At 46.1% G+C, this 15045-nt stretch overlaps 1 protein-coding gene across 2 annotated transcripts in view; it reads right to left on the bottom strand.

Moving 5' to 3' along the window:
• ME3 (malic enzyme 3) overlaps positions 1-15045 on the bottom strand; it is a 190630-nt gene that overhangs the window by 39685 nt on the left and 135900 nt on the right. The gene's annotated exons all lie outside the window — the stretch shown is intronic.

The raw sequence follows: 15045 nt of genomic DNA, 5'->3' as shown, positions 1-15045 counted from the left end.
AAGCTACATCCCACAATCCCTTGCAATAGTGCAATTCAGCATATAGCATAAGCAGATAGGAAACATGTCAAAATCAAGATACGTTCTACGTTCTACGTCTTAGTACAAGTTAGGGAGGTACTTTCATGGACTAGTGCCTGGAATGTTAGTATCCAAAACAATGACAAGGAAGGGAGCACACCTTTTGTGTAAGGTGAATTTAACAATACTGTTCAAGATTGTATTGTACTGAGCCTTTCTTCCCATACTATGCTACTATTGGACTTTGAGCAATAAACCTGACTGATATGGGTTATTTGGTCTCGCGAATATATTTCATAATTAACCAAAGTGTAGTCAAGCAAGTGACTATACAATTTACCAACAGGAGTATCAGGACAGTGACCTTGATCTTGACTCTGTTTTCAATGCGGATGCAGAGCAGAGTGGTGTATCAGGATGATAGGTTCCTGGTGACTTGTATTGGAAGATGCTGCGCCTTTCTGAACAAGCTGTAGCTTCCTGAGATCATGGGATTCTCTTGCTACTTTTCCTAGATAAAGAGGATTGCAATAGTCCAGCCTAGAGGTTACAGATATGTGGATCACTATGGCCAGGTCTGCAAGCAACCGGATTGGATCAAAACTTCTAGCATGTTTTTTTCCACCTTAACTAACTGGGTGTTCAAGCACAGGATCTAAGAGGACCTCACACTAGTCCACAGAATTACATGATGGTGGCTTCAGAGGAGGTTATGTAAGAACCTCCAGCCTGAAAGAAAATGTGCCAAAATGATAGGTGTCAAGAGGATGAGGTGTTGGGAGGATAACGTGTGTGCGTTTGGGGGTGTGTGGGTGTTGGTTCACTTCGTGTGGGAATCACAGAAGAAGCAAATCTCTACAAGGGATCTGAATGCAGAGAATGCGTTTGCTTGGTTCTGTCGCTATTGCATTGCTGAGCTCGATTCATCCATCCATTTCTATCCTCCATCACTCCTCAAAGCTCTGAAGCTGGTGTTCAGTGAGGCTGTGTTTTCCTGCCATTGTTCCAAAAATGGCACTGAGACCTAGGAACAGGACGCTCTTTAACCTATTCAATCTGTCTGGTTTTAGATAGGCCACAATTAAAGCTAGATAATATTACCACTCTGCATTTGACCAAAGCACCATAGTCTCTCAGCACCATTCCTGGAGTTTGTTCTGCTATTTCTACAATAGAAAGCACAAGTCTGCAAGCGACTAACCATATTGTTGTTACCCTTGTCCTTCCTCACTCCTTACTCTTACACATAGCATCACGTGTAAAATTAAATTGCAAGCCCTTTGAGGTAGGGACTGTGTCATGGTCTTTACTGACCCTACATAAATAACTAACTATGGTCCAAGTTCTGGTTCCATTACTCACATTAGGCAGTATATCTTCTTCCACACTTATCCCCACTGAAATAATAGGTTTTGAGGGCAGAAGGGACCATTATGATCATCTAATCTGACCTCTTGCAGACACAGGCCAAAGAAGCTCAGCTAGTAATTTCTGCATCCATGGACATGTTGAGTGAGCTGCTATTCAGCATGAGGAAGGGTATAAGGATCTGGCTCCTGTTCCATAGTTTCATGTTTTTCTAAGCAAAGGCAGTAGTGCAAGTCTGTTTTAACAATTAACCCCCCAACAACTTTAGGAAGTTGTTCTGCTTCTCAGGAGAGAGATATTAGGTGGGCCTCTGTAAGGATTCGTGTTTCGTCTCTTGTGTTATTTTCCACCATTGTGATCAACAAAGCTGCACTGATGCTTTGGACAAAGCTAACAAGAAGGATGCAGAAAACAAGATCTTTATGGATGCACTCTCGGCAGATAGGGATGCACGTCTCTCTTGGAATGTACTCACAAGAAGACGTGTGAATCCCTGAAACAGTAGGCAGATGTTTTGCTGATGAAGTTGCTTTCAGTTCCTCCAGTAGACAACTTTCTTTGTAATTTCCTAAACAATTTGACCATGCAACCTGGTTCTTTTATCCACATGTGCACGTATCTCATCAACTTCTTCCAGCCTCATTATAGGTCATGAGATCATGGGGGGAAAATTCCATGAGGCAATGCTCTGAAAAGCACCTGACTGGATAATGTAAGTCAAACTTTGAAGGACCGAGTCCATGGGCTCTGTGTGATGCATTTGCTGCTCAAGGTTGACAAGTCATTTCTATTCACTGTGAGCAGAAAGCATAAACTATTTCCCCAAAGGCAGGAAAAAAATGTTACTCAAGTTGCTTGGTAGCAAGATTCCTACAGAGGTGGTTTCCAATTCCTCCTTGAATATAACACTTCATAAAAGCTCTTCAAGCCCATTATGGAAGAGAACTGCTTTACATATTGAGTCCCCACCTTAGGCCTTATATAAAACCAGGCAAAAGAAGAGGTCTTTTCTCCCTTGCCCTTGACATTCCTCATCATATACTTGCCAGTTTCATAATGGGAAGGCCTCCTCTCAACCAACAGCCTTGTCTGTGCCTGACAAGCGATCGGCATGTAGGCTGAAAATCCACAAAGATTCCTGGGCTGCAGGCACTTGGCTAGAAGTTGGCCACTGAAGAAGAGATGAACAGGATTTCCCCACTCAAAGCTGCACCCAGCACTTTGCCAGGTACCAGATCAACAAAATCCACTGCAGAAGATAAAGGCAGCAGCCCGAAAGTCTTCATCTCCCTTGCTTATGAAAGGGAGCCACCCACCAGGCTCTGGCAGCGTTGTGCTGGCCTGCCAGGCTATCTCACAGGAATGACAGAAGGTGCTGTGGGTAGAGGAAGGGCTGGGTCCAGCTGGTATGTTCTAAGAGCGAAAAAGGCAAGTCACTTCCTCCTGGTACCTGGCAAGTCCGGGATTCCTGCTCAGGGGAGTCCAGCTGAAGAGTTGTCCATCCCCTGAGGCAAGAGTACAGGGATCAGAAAAAAAGACCTTGTGCAAGCTGGAAACAGAGCAGCAGCCAGAAGCTCCAAAAGAGCAGGCACCAGCAGAATGGATCAGGTACAGAGTTTGCGGGGATGGGGAAAAAGATTTTCATGCCCAGCCCTTTTACAATGGTTCATAGTCTAGGCCAAGCTTTGCTGTTGTAGATCCACTAGCTCCCTCCCCACCTGCAACTGGACCAGTAGCCCTTTGGCTGGTAGTCCAAGGGCAGCTGGAGCGCCTGCCTGAGCAGGGCCACACACTAGGATTTGGCTAAGGCATACAAGGGTACAGCTACACTGCAATTAAATGCCTGTGGCTGCCCGGTGCCAGCTGACTCGGGCTTGCAGGGCTCAGGCTGCAGGGATCTTTAATTGCGGTGAAGGTGTTTGGGCTCGGGCCAGTGCCTGGGCTCTGGGACTCTCCCCCAAGTTTGGTTTTTCCATTGTTCTCACAGCTTTACTTAGGGACAAGGGGAGGAAACCATGTGGGCTGCAGGGAGAGAGCTGACAACCTGGACAGTAGGGGGCACAGGTGTGGTGCTATTATTTGTCGAGAGAGGTTGGAATGTTTGTTTGCCCATTTACATCAGACACACATTGGGGTTTAAAGAAAAAAGTCCCTTTAATTTTTATAGCACCTATGTAGCTAAGAGACTTAGCTTAAGAATGGACAGAGTAGAAAACAGCCTGCAATATTAAAATAAAAGCGGGTGCTACGGTTTTTATAGCACAGAAACCCACATGCAAGGCAGAGTTTTACATCAACTGTCCTGATGGCATTATTTATCCAGCATCGATAGCCGTGACAAGGGCTTTACAGACATTTGGTAACCGTGGGCAAATTTGATTGTACCTGTAAATTTGTCTTCTGTCATAGGTCTGGGTTACGGACTGTTGGGTAAGGCACACTCACAGGGACTCCTGGATGCAGCTATGTGCCTGGAAGTTTTGGTGCCCATCCGCTCCTCCAGAAGAGCCCAGGAACTGCATCACGAGCCCAGTAGTCTGTGAGACGCAGCTCATTGTGCTCTAATTGCAGTTTGCCTTCACTTATTCCAGAATATATATTCCATTCTAATACTGAGTAAGAGTCAGACTGGGTCCACATCAATGTGAATCCAGGGGCTGGGCCCTAGAGGCATGAAATCTGCTGAGGGGTAAGATAGGGTTACCAGTGAGGGTCCGAAAGGGATAGTGCAGCTAAAATGGGTTACAGCATGTTCTGGGGATTGGGAGTGGCCAGGGGATGCAATAGTGCTAGCATGGAGTCCTGGGCACAGACTAACTCTGCCTCATGGCAGAAAACTCCAAGGGCAGCAAAGCCACCTGCCCTCCCTCCAGACATATCTTTTACCTAGAAAAGCTACAGTAAATCAGGTCTAGCTGTAAATGCACAAGCCATAAAGCCCCAGTGAAGGATAAAACTGTTGCATTCCAAATCAGTCAAGGTCATGTACAAAGTGTGAACGCCGATTACCAGAGGGACAGCATAGCAGCAGTGGTTGATGTTCAGTCCTTAATCAGTAACAGGAAGTCATGCTAGTGGAGTCAAGAGTACAGTATCAGTACAGCTCTCCCACACTCAGTATCGTACCCTGCTTAAAAACAAGTCACTGTGATCATGTGAGGAGTTTAGCTCTTTCACTTCATCACGGGGTCACTCAAAGAAGGTCACTGGAAGGACCACAGGGGCATTCTCATTTAGGATTCCATGGCTGATCTGTCTTGTTGTCTATTTTGAGAGCCGTGCTGCAGCTTGGTCATTTCAAAAGGGCTGCTCTGTTCATATTTAAAGCCACTTCACTCCAATTCAAGGTAGACATAGAGGAAATTCAAGTGCCGAGCTCCATGGAGGTAGAGATGGGAGATATGCAGCTAGCTCTCTGTGAAACCTGCACATCAAAAACTGAAACTAAGCCAATCTGGCCTTGATTTGAGGCGTTATTACTAACCCCAAAATGGGGCTGGGTTCACAAAGCAGGATCCATTTATAGCTCTGGCTGAGCATCACGCTGATATTTTCAGGTCAATAAACTATATTAAATGTAAAGGCCAAATAAATAACACAGTGGATACTGTACTAATTATTTAGCATCATAAAAGCAGCCACTGGATTCCCAGTCTGATGCATTAGAGAGCTGCAGAAACCAGAGAAACTTGTTGCAGAACATATGCTCAGCTTCCTGCAGGGCACTTGGGACCTTGTCTTTAGCTTTGTACGTGGGTAAACTACTGGGCGGCGCTCAGGGGAAAACAAATCTCGTTCAGACCAAAATGAAAAGAACTACTTAGAGCTACTTTCCCTCTCTTTCCATTCGAATTCCCCAACACTCGGTCTCTGATTGTCTCCTGCACCCTGTCAAATGGAACAGGCTCATAAAAGAGACAGCTTCTGGTTTCACAATTACCCTGGTGATCAGCTGTGATGGGAAAGGAAAAGGGAGAGAAGTTATGACAGCTTAATGAGGCTTCAGTGACACAATCTGCTGGAGTGTGGAAGTGCCTCTCCCAGGGTCTATACTTTGTTTGCTCAACATCTGTCAGCAAGTGAGCGAGGCTGGCTTTCACAAGGGAGGCTCTTTGCTTTGGGATGGCCCATCCATCAGCACTTCTGGCCATTTGGAATCATGATAACAGTTACTTTACAATGGGACTATGGAAGAGATGATGGGAGGTGGAAGTGGAGTAAGAAAGAAGGAATTCAGGAGAAAGGGAGGAGGAAAAAAATTGACAATCTTTTAAAAACGTCACAGCTCAATCCCAGATCTCGGTTAGGTTGTTTTTTTTTTTTTTAAGGGAGTTTGCCAATAAAGCATATTATTAATGTATAGACTGAGTCTTATCACACTGCAAGGGCATCTAACTCTCCACATCACAAATAAAATATACCCTGGCACATAGGCATCCCACTCAGGTTTTTAGATTTCAAGCACAGTTTGCTCTGATATGTGGCAATTATGGGATATTCCTTCTAATAGGATCCCTGGATGAAGCATGTGAGTTTTTATTCCAGCCTTGAAAATTTACCAGTCCAGATGCGAAATCTACCCACTCTCCTTTTGCTCCAGCAACTGAAGATAATGTAGATATGCATATGTTACATGCCCATCGCAGAAAACCCCCAACCCCAATTACCTGCTGTGGGCAAGTAGCATTTTGCAAGGCTGCTTAATCCTAAAATCCATGGCCTGAGCTCAGTGGGCCAAATTCTGGCTTCCACGGGGGATAATGAGAGCTGCAAATACAAGAATTTGTCACTTAATAGGAAGTCCTTTCTTGCTTTCTAGGTGAAACAGTAACGAATGGAGGTTTAAACACTGGGAAAATGCAGATCTTTCTTCCAGCTATTTTGAGAAGGGTCTTCATTAATAATTTGGTCTAAAAATGCCCATAAGTCTCATTTTATTGGCAAATACATTAGTGCTAACTGCGGAGCTACTGCTATTCCCATTTGTTATTCGATGGCTATTATGAAGCCTTGAGCCTTTGCCTCTGAGTGGAGATGCCTCCAGCCATAGAAATTGGAATAGCTTCTGTTTGATTTTTTTCATACATTAGAACAATGAATCTTCACGCTATTCTCCTTCCTGTGTTCTGACACATTCCACTTCCTTGACACATGCCGCTAAAGCTGTAGTTACTAGCTGGGACAGGAAGTGTTCCGGGAAACGAGCTGACCGCTGACTTACATGAGAATTTAAAGGACCCTCATAAACCAGATTAAACTTTTTACATGACTAGCGTTTCTCCATTTTGGCAAATTCAAGAATTGTTCTTGCAAAACCTCTCAATATGAACCAAATTAACCTGGTTAATTAATCATTAGGGACCAAAAGATCCCCCCAAAATAATCAGACAAGCTCTACCTTCAGACTGTGGGTTTATTTTCAGATGATTCTCGGATGATTCTGAGAAGTGCTATTCTTATGAATAACAAAAGTCAGAGCCCAGAGTTCGGATTTCAGGGATCAGAGCTTTTCAAATTCAAAGGTCGCTTCACAAATACCACTGAGGTTAGCTACAATATGACTGCACTTTCATGCCATTTTCTGATTCATCTCATGACCTGGCTGGAAGTTCAGGGTAACTGTTCAGGTGGTAATCCAAGACCAAATGAATGCCTGCTGAATCCATTCAAGCCTGCTGAATCCAGTTCAGCCTAGAGTTACCACCTTTCCCAGCACCAGGATCTTTGCAATAAAGAATAACTATTAAAACGAGCACTAGAAGAAGTAGTAAAAATACAATTCTATAGTGCCTTGCACCCAGATCTTAAGGCATTGAATGTACATGAATGGATTTGCCCTCCCAATACATCTGCAAAGTAGGTAAACCAATCTGAGATAACCTCTCTGGGTCTCAGGCTGTCTAAACAATTTGTCCTGCCTCCACTAGCAGAGTTGAGAACAGAAGCCAAGGCTCTTGACCCAAGTACCTTGCTTCAATCACTAGACCACACTGCAGGTCATTCTGCTGAGTTCCATGGCTGAGTCCCCTCTGCATTCTCCTCTGGAATTAGCCCATCTAACCCTTCCATAGGGAAACAATAAGTAGTCTTTTCCCAACAGCCAGCACACAAGAGGCATGCTGCCCAGGAGCACATTCCAGTGGGTCAGGTAGCAGGCCAGGGCTGGCTAGCTGCCTATCTGTTTTGCCCTGTTCCCAAAATACATACTGCAGTGGTGGCAGGGTTCATATCCTGCATGTTCAGCAATCTCTGCCATAGATATCACAAACAAAGCCAAGAGCCAGACTAGTGATGGGACGGAGCCATTATCTAGGTCCTTCTACCACTCATCATGATAGAAACCAAGTGCCTCAAGTTGTTGTCGCAGGACCCTGCTGAGCTCTGAATTCTCTCTCCCTGGTCCTGTTGTGGCCAGAGGAGAAGAGGACACTTTAGGAGACATCCTTTCTCCACTGTGTTCATTAGAGGCTGGAGTTCAAATAAGAGAGCGTGCCAACAAAATACCAACAGTAACAATCAGACTACAATTCCCTTCACCTCCCAATTACTTTCAGTCTCTTGTGATTCCACAGATGTGTTTCTCTACTACCAGAGTCTTCCAGATTAGACAAGACATGAATTCCTAATGTCAACACAAGCCACAAAAGAGCCAACTTTTTTAAAAAAGATAATCAGGCCTTTGTCCATTATAAAGAACAAAAAAATCATAAGCTCAAATTTTCCCACTCTCTTTTAAGGTTCTCCTTTAAGCATTTCTAGTGCACCCCTCACTGAAGTGATAATGTTTATCACTAGATAAGAGTATTTTTTATCCACAGATCTCAGGGGCTTATAAAGCTGTGTAGTAATTATTAGTCCATGTTGCAGATGGGGAATCTGCAGCCCAGAAAAGGTGAAGGGCCTGGCTCCACTGAAGTAAACAACAAAACTCCCATTGACTCGATGAGGCCAGGATTTCACCCCAATTCTCTCAGTCTAGTACCCAATTCCACTGGACTAAGGGCCAGTCACAAAAACTGAGGGTTGCACAGACACTGTCTCTAAAGCAGTCAGCTCCTCCAAGACCTACAGCTGTTGAAGGCACTGACCAGTCCTCACCATTTCCCTCCTTATTGTTCCTCCCCACTCACCTAGGCATGGGGGAAGGGCACTGGTCATTTTTTTTTTTGGTAGGTGTTGCCCGTAGAACCCTCCAGACCTCCCTTATGAGAGACATAAGCCTACACTGCACAGCAGTGCACGCAGAAACAGCCTGCTGAGACAGAGGGAAACCTAATTCATGTAACTGACATGGTGCCTTTAAATGCAAAGAACTGAAACAACAACAGTGTGGAGGGAAGACAAGCAAACATGAAGCACCTCATAAATCAGGTGAGTAGGAGTGCACTGCAGCACTCTGCAGGCCCTGATTAACATCATCTGTTACTTTAGCAGATGCAGAAAATGATGCTCAAGAGGTTAGGGCTTTTCCAGTCAGTTTTAAAAAGAGTTTTCTCTCTCTTCCTTCCAATATCCCTTTCAGTGAGTCGAGGGGATTGTCATGTACTTTCACCATCCCCACCTGGGCACAAGAATGCACTGAAAAGCACGTAATCAATAGCCATGAGCAACGGTTCTCAGCTTTTTCCATACCATAATCCTGTGTTACAACAGAATACTATTCAGGATGGCCATCCCCTCCCTCCCAACTAGCCAGAAAGAAAGGAGAGGTGGTCGTGACTGACCTTGAACCTACTGGAAGGATGACTGTCCAGCAGAGATCAGCCCAATCTGCAAAATCTGAATCCAAATTCCCCAAAGCTCAGGGCAAGCAGGTAGGAGACTTTGGAGTGCCACGTGTAAAGCTCCAATCAGGACCTGAACTGCAGAGGTGTTTTTGGTCTGGTGTGCAAGTTCGGGCCCATATCTATAGATTTAGGGTCCAGTGCTGCAGTCCTTACTCTCGTGAGCAGTCCCAGTGATTACAATGGGAAAAAAGTGAGAGCCACTGGACTGGGCTCATTCAATGGAGAGGGCTTACCTCCATTTTGAATGATGGTCCATGAGCTGAGGTATAAACAGAGAAACCCATACTCTCTCACTTCACAGTGGATCTCCCACTGATGTCAATGGAAGGTTTGCATGAAGATTAAGATAAGGGGAGAATATGGCCTGTATATAGTGTAGGCCTTGCTGGAGCATTAGGCATAACTAACAGTGTGAATCAAAGGCTCTGGACCAGAGTAGGCCTGGCCTGGCAAAACACCACCACACTAGGTATTCATAGAATCATAGAATAACAGGTTTGGAAGGGACCTCAGGAGGTCATCTAGTCCAACTCCCTGCTCAAAGCAGGACAATACACCTAAATATCCAGCCAGGGATTTGTCAACGTTGCCTTAAAACTCTAAGGAAGGAGATTCCACCACCTCCCTAGGTAACCCTTCCAGTGCTTCACTACCCCCTAGTGAAAAAGTTTTTCTATATCCACCTAAACCTCCCCCACTGCAACTTGAGACCATTTACTCCTTGTTCTGTCATCTGGTACACATGAGACAGTCTAGATCCATCTCTTTGGAACCCTTTCAGGTGTTGAAAGCAGCTATCAACCCCCCCCCAATTCTTCTCTTCTGCAGACAAAATAATCCAGCTCCTCAGCCTCTCCTCTAAGATCATGTGTTCTAGGCCCCTAATAGTTTTTGTTGCCCTTTGCTGGACTCTTTTCACATTTTTCACAATCCTTCTCGTATGTGTGGGCCCAGACTGGACACAGTACTCCAGATGAGCTCACCAATGCTCAATAAGGGGGAATGATCACATCCCTCAATCTGCTGGCAATGCTCCTACTTATAGCCAAAATCCCGTTAGCCATCTTGGCAACACTGTTGATCCACTGTTGACTCATATCCAGCTTTCGTGCACTGTGACCCTAGTCCATTTCTGAGAACTGCTTGCCTAGCCATTCAGTCCTTAGTCTGTAGCAGTGCATGGGATTCTTCCATCCTAAGTGCAGACTCTCGCACTTGTCCTGTGAACATCTTCAGATTTCTTTGGCCAATCCTAATTTGTCTAGGTCCCTCTGTATCTCTTCCTTACCTCCGCGTATCTACCATCCTCCCAGTTTAGTGTCATCTGCAAACTTGCAATCCATGCCATCCTCCAGATCATTAGTGAAGATAGTGAACAAAACCAGCCCTAGGACTGACTCTTGGGGCACTCCACTTGATACTGGCTGCCAACTAGACTCTTAGCTAACACCAAGTAAGCACATTCCTGACTGGAGAGGATGGTACCAAACCACACAGATCTCTCAAGTAATTTGCTAAACGCATTCCAGTGAGATGGAACAAGAACACGCTGACCTCTTGTCAGATCAGGCTGGCATGACAAGATAATGGATGAGGATGTTTTGTTCAGACTAGCAGGTACAAAAATAAGGAGGGTAACTAAGTCCTGGTCTACACTACGAATTTAGGTTGAATTTAGCAGTGTTAGACCAATTTAACCCTGCACCCATCCACATGACAAAGCCATTTTTGTTGACTTAAAGGACTCTTAAAATCAATCTCTGTACTCTTCCCTGACGAGGGGATTAGTGCTGAAATCAACATTGCTGTGTTGAATTTGGGGTAGTGTGGACACAATTCGATGGTATTGGCCTCCGGGAGCTATCCCAGAGTGCTCCATTGTGACCGCTCTGGACAGCACTCTCAACTCAGATGCACTGGCCAGGTAAACAGGAAAAGCCCTGCAAACTTTTGAATTTCATTTCCTGTTTGGCCAGCGTGGCGAGCTGATCAGCACAGGTGACCATGCAGAGCTCATCAGCAGAGGTGACCATAGAGTCCCAGAATTGCAAAAGAGCTCCAGCATGGATTGAGCAGGAGGTACTGGATCTGATCGCTGTATGGAGAGATGAATTGTGCTATCAGAACTCTGTTCCAAAAGATGAAATGCCAAAATATTTGAGTGTACCTTTGTAAATATAACACGTGGTTTAAAAGCAAATATGTTTAATGATTAATTTGCCCTGAAGACTTGGGATGCATTCGTGGCCAGTACAGCTACTGGAATGCAGCCTAGCAACATCCATTCTTTATCTCTCTGTGTTATCCTCAGGAAAGTGATATAATTCATGGTCACCTGGTTGAAACAGGGGAATTTTATTAAGGGGACATTCAGAGGTGGCCGTTCCTGCTGAGCTGTGTCCCCGTGGCTGAAAAGAAATCATCCATGCTGTCAGCCATGTGGTGGGGGGGAGAGGTGAAGCGATCATCCCAGAGAATTGTGTGTGTGTGTGCTGGGGGAGGGGGTTAGTTAAGTTTGTGCTGCACATTAACCCAAAAACTGCAGCCCCTCCGAAAACCGGCAGGCCCTCAATATAAGAGGCAAAATGCGACTTTGTAACGAAAGCACATGTGCTATGTAATGTTAACAGCTTGGTTCACCGTGAAAGAGTCTACCCATTGTTCTCTAAAATGTGTCTTTTTAAAGAATATTCTCCTTTTTTTTGCTCCCGCAGCTGTAAATGTTTCAATACTCCCCCTGTCATCTCCGTCCCAGAGGCTAGCGCAGATAAGAAGGCGAAAAAAATGCACTCACGATGAAATGTTCTCGGAGCTCATGCAGTCCTCCCGCACTAAAAGAGCTCAGCAGAATGCATGGAGGCAAACAATGGCAGAGTCCAGGAAAGCAGAAAATGTACGTGAAGACAGGATGCACGAGCAAGAGGAGAGGTGGTGGCAGCATAATGAGAGGAGGCAGGATGCAATGCTGAGGCTAGTAGAGAATCAAACTGATATGCTTCAGCGTATGGTTGAGCTGCAGGAAAGGCAGCAGGAGCACAGACCACTGCTGTAGCCCCTGTGTAACTGCCTACCCTCCTCCCCAAGTTCTATAGCCTCCTCACCCAGATGCCCAATAATGTGGTGGGGTTCCGGGCACCCAGCCACTCCATCCCAGAGGACTGACCAAGCAACAGAGACCAGCATTCAATAAGGTATGAAGTGCAGTGTGGCCTTGTCCTTCCCTCCTCCACCACCCTACCCTTGATAGCAGCAGCTCAGTGATTGCATTGGCTACTTGAGTCACAGCAACTCCCACAGTAGATTTGCCCGCTCCAAACTGATTCCCGACTCACTAGTAGCTGTCTGGCATTGCAAGCGTCCAGAGGGCTATTGCAACTTGCTTGTGAACTGTGAAGGCTGCTCTCATCGTGGTATTCTTGCGCTTCAGGGCAGGGGAAAGTAAGTCACAAAGTTCCATGAAATAGCCCTTATGCATGCGAAAGTTTCACAGCCACTGGAAATCATCCCAGACCTGCAACCTATGCGGTCCCACCAGTCTGTGCTTGTTTCTTGGGCCCAGAATCGGCATTCCACAGCATGAGCCTGCCCCTTTGCCACCAGGATGTCCAAGTTGCCAGGGCCCGTACTTTGAGGGAAGTCTGTGTCCATGTCCTCATCACTTTCATCACAGCGCTGCCGTCGCCTGCTCTCCTGCTTTTGCAGGTTCTGGGTCGAACATACTGCAGGATAATGTGGAAGGTGTTTACAATGCTCATAACTGCTGTGGTGATCTGAGTGGACTCCATGCTTGCCATGGTGTGGTGTCTGCAGGACAGCAGGAGAGCAGAGTTGCAGCGGAAGCGGGAGCCCATGACAGCCAACATGGAGAAATTTGCTATCGATTGAAACAAGAGCAGGAGAGCAGAGTGGCAGTGGAAGCGGTGTTTGGGAGACCAGTTTTGCAGACCTATTGCACCGTCTGCTGCCAGCAGCACCGGACACAACAGCGGCGGTGTCCGTTAGCTGAGCTGAGTGGGCTGCACACTTGCCATGGTATGGTGAGACAAGAGCAGGAGAGCAGAGTTGCAGCAGAAGAGGTGGAAGATGATGGTCATATAGAGGACCTGCGAGGTGGATTCATGGCACCAGGAGAGCAGGAGAGCAGAGTTGCAGTGGAAGTAGTCATTCAATGATGATGGTAAGCAGTCCTATTGCACTGTCTGCTGAAAGCAGTATGGCATTCGCACGAAAAAAGGCGCAAAATGATTGTCTGCCACTGCTTTCACAGAAGGAGGGGCGACTGACGACATGTACCCAAAACCACCCATGACAATGTTTTTGCCCCATCAGGCACTGGGAGCTTAACCCAGAATTCCAATGGGTGGCGGAGACTGTGGGAACTGTGGGATACCTACCCACAGTGCAACGCTCCGAAAGTCGACGCTAGCCACAGTACTGTGGATGCACTCTGCCGACTTAATGCGCTTAGTGGGGACACACACAATCGACTGTATAAAATCGCTTCCTAAAAAATCGACTTCTATAAATTTGACCTAATTTCATAGTGTAAACATACCCTAATGATGTCTGGAGTGAAATACGTAACTCGTTTGTATCAAAGGAGAAGTCATCAGAGGGACAACTTTATGCCAGCCTAGGGCGCAGCAGCATCCTGGTGTGCTGACTGAGCATTGCTGCAGGCATATGTGTGTTAGTGTACCGGTAGCTCCTCTGGGGCGCTAGCACCTTGCTTGGTTGACAATAAACCCAGTCAGACACCTTCATCACTGTACCAAGCCTGTGGTCTTATGAATAATATCGAGATCTGCTGACTGAACATGCTGCACTGTCTGCTAGTGCAGCTGACACCGGAGTTCCAAGAACAGCAACACTGGCAGCAGTAACAATGCTGCAGCATCAGCAGCAACATTCCACAGTACAAACAACACAGAGTCACTTTGGCTATGTCTGCACTATGAAATTAGGTCGAATGTATATAAGTCGGTTTTTAGAAATCGTTTTTATACAGTCGATTATGTGTCCCCACATAAAATGCTTTACGTGCATTAAGTCAGCGAACTGCGTCCACAGTGGGTAGTTGTGGGTAGCTATACCACAGTTCCCGCAGTCTCCATTGCCCATTGAGATTCTGAGTTGAGATCCCAATGCCTGATGGGGCAAAACCAGTGTCGTGAGTGGTTCTGGGTACATGTCATCAGGCCTCCCTCTCCCTCCCTCCCTCCCTCCGTGAAAGCAACGGCAGACAATCGTTTCGTGCTTTTTTTCCTGGGTTACCTGAGCAGACGCCATACCATGGCAAGCATGGAGCCCGCTCAGCTAGCCGTACATCTCCTGGGTGCTGGCAGACGTGGGACTGCATTGCTACACAGCAGCAGCTCATGTCTTTTGGCAGCAGATGGTGAGTTACAATTGGTAGCCATCGATATCATATTCCTTGGTGCTCTTTTAGCCGACCTCGGTGAGATCGGTCAGGGGTGCTTTAGCAGACATGGGAATGACTCAGCCAGGTCATTCCCATCTTCTGCCAAGCATCCAGGAGATGACGATGGCTTGCACTCATACTGCACCATCTTCTGGCGAGCAGCAAGGAGATGATGATGATGGCTAGCAATTGTCATGCAACATCTTCTGCCGAGCACCCAGGAGATGACGATGGCTTGTAGTCGTACTGCACCATCTACTGCCAGCCTAAGATGTAAAAGATAGATGGATCAAAACAAGAAATTGACTCGATTTGTTTTGTGAAATCAACGGCCTGCTAAACTCAGGGTTTTGAGTTCAATCCTTGAGGGGGCCATTCTGTGTGACAATTGTTTGTGTTTCTCCTTGATGCAAAGCCACCCCTTTTGTTGATTTTAATTCCCTGTAA

This window comes from Chelonoidis abingdonii, chromosome 1, assembly GCF_003597395.2.
Source record: "Chelonoidis abingdonii isolate Lonesome George chromosome 1, CheloAbing_2.0, whole genome shotgun sequence".
NCBI classification, from domain to species: domain Eukaryota; kingdom Metazoa; phylum Chordata; order Testudines; family Testudinidae; genus Chelonoidis; species Chelonoidis abingdonii.
Note: the sequence above shows the minus strand (reverse complement) of the source record. Positions and strands in the feature narration are given on the sequence as shown.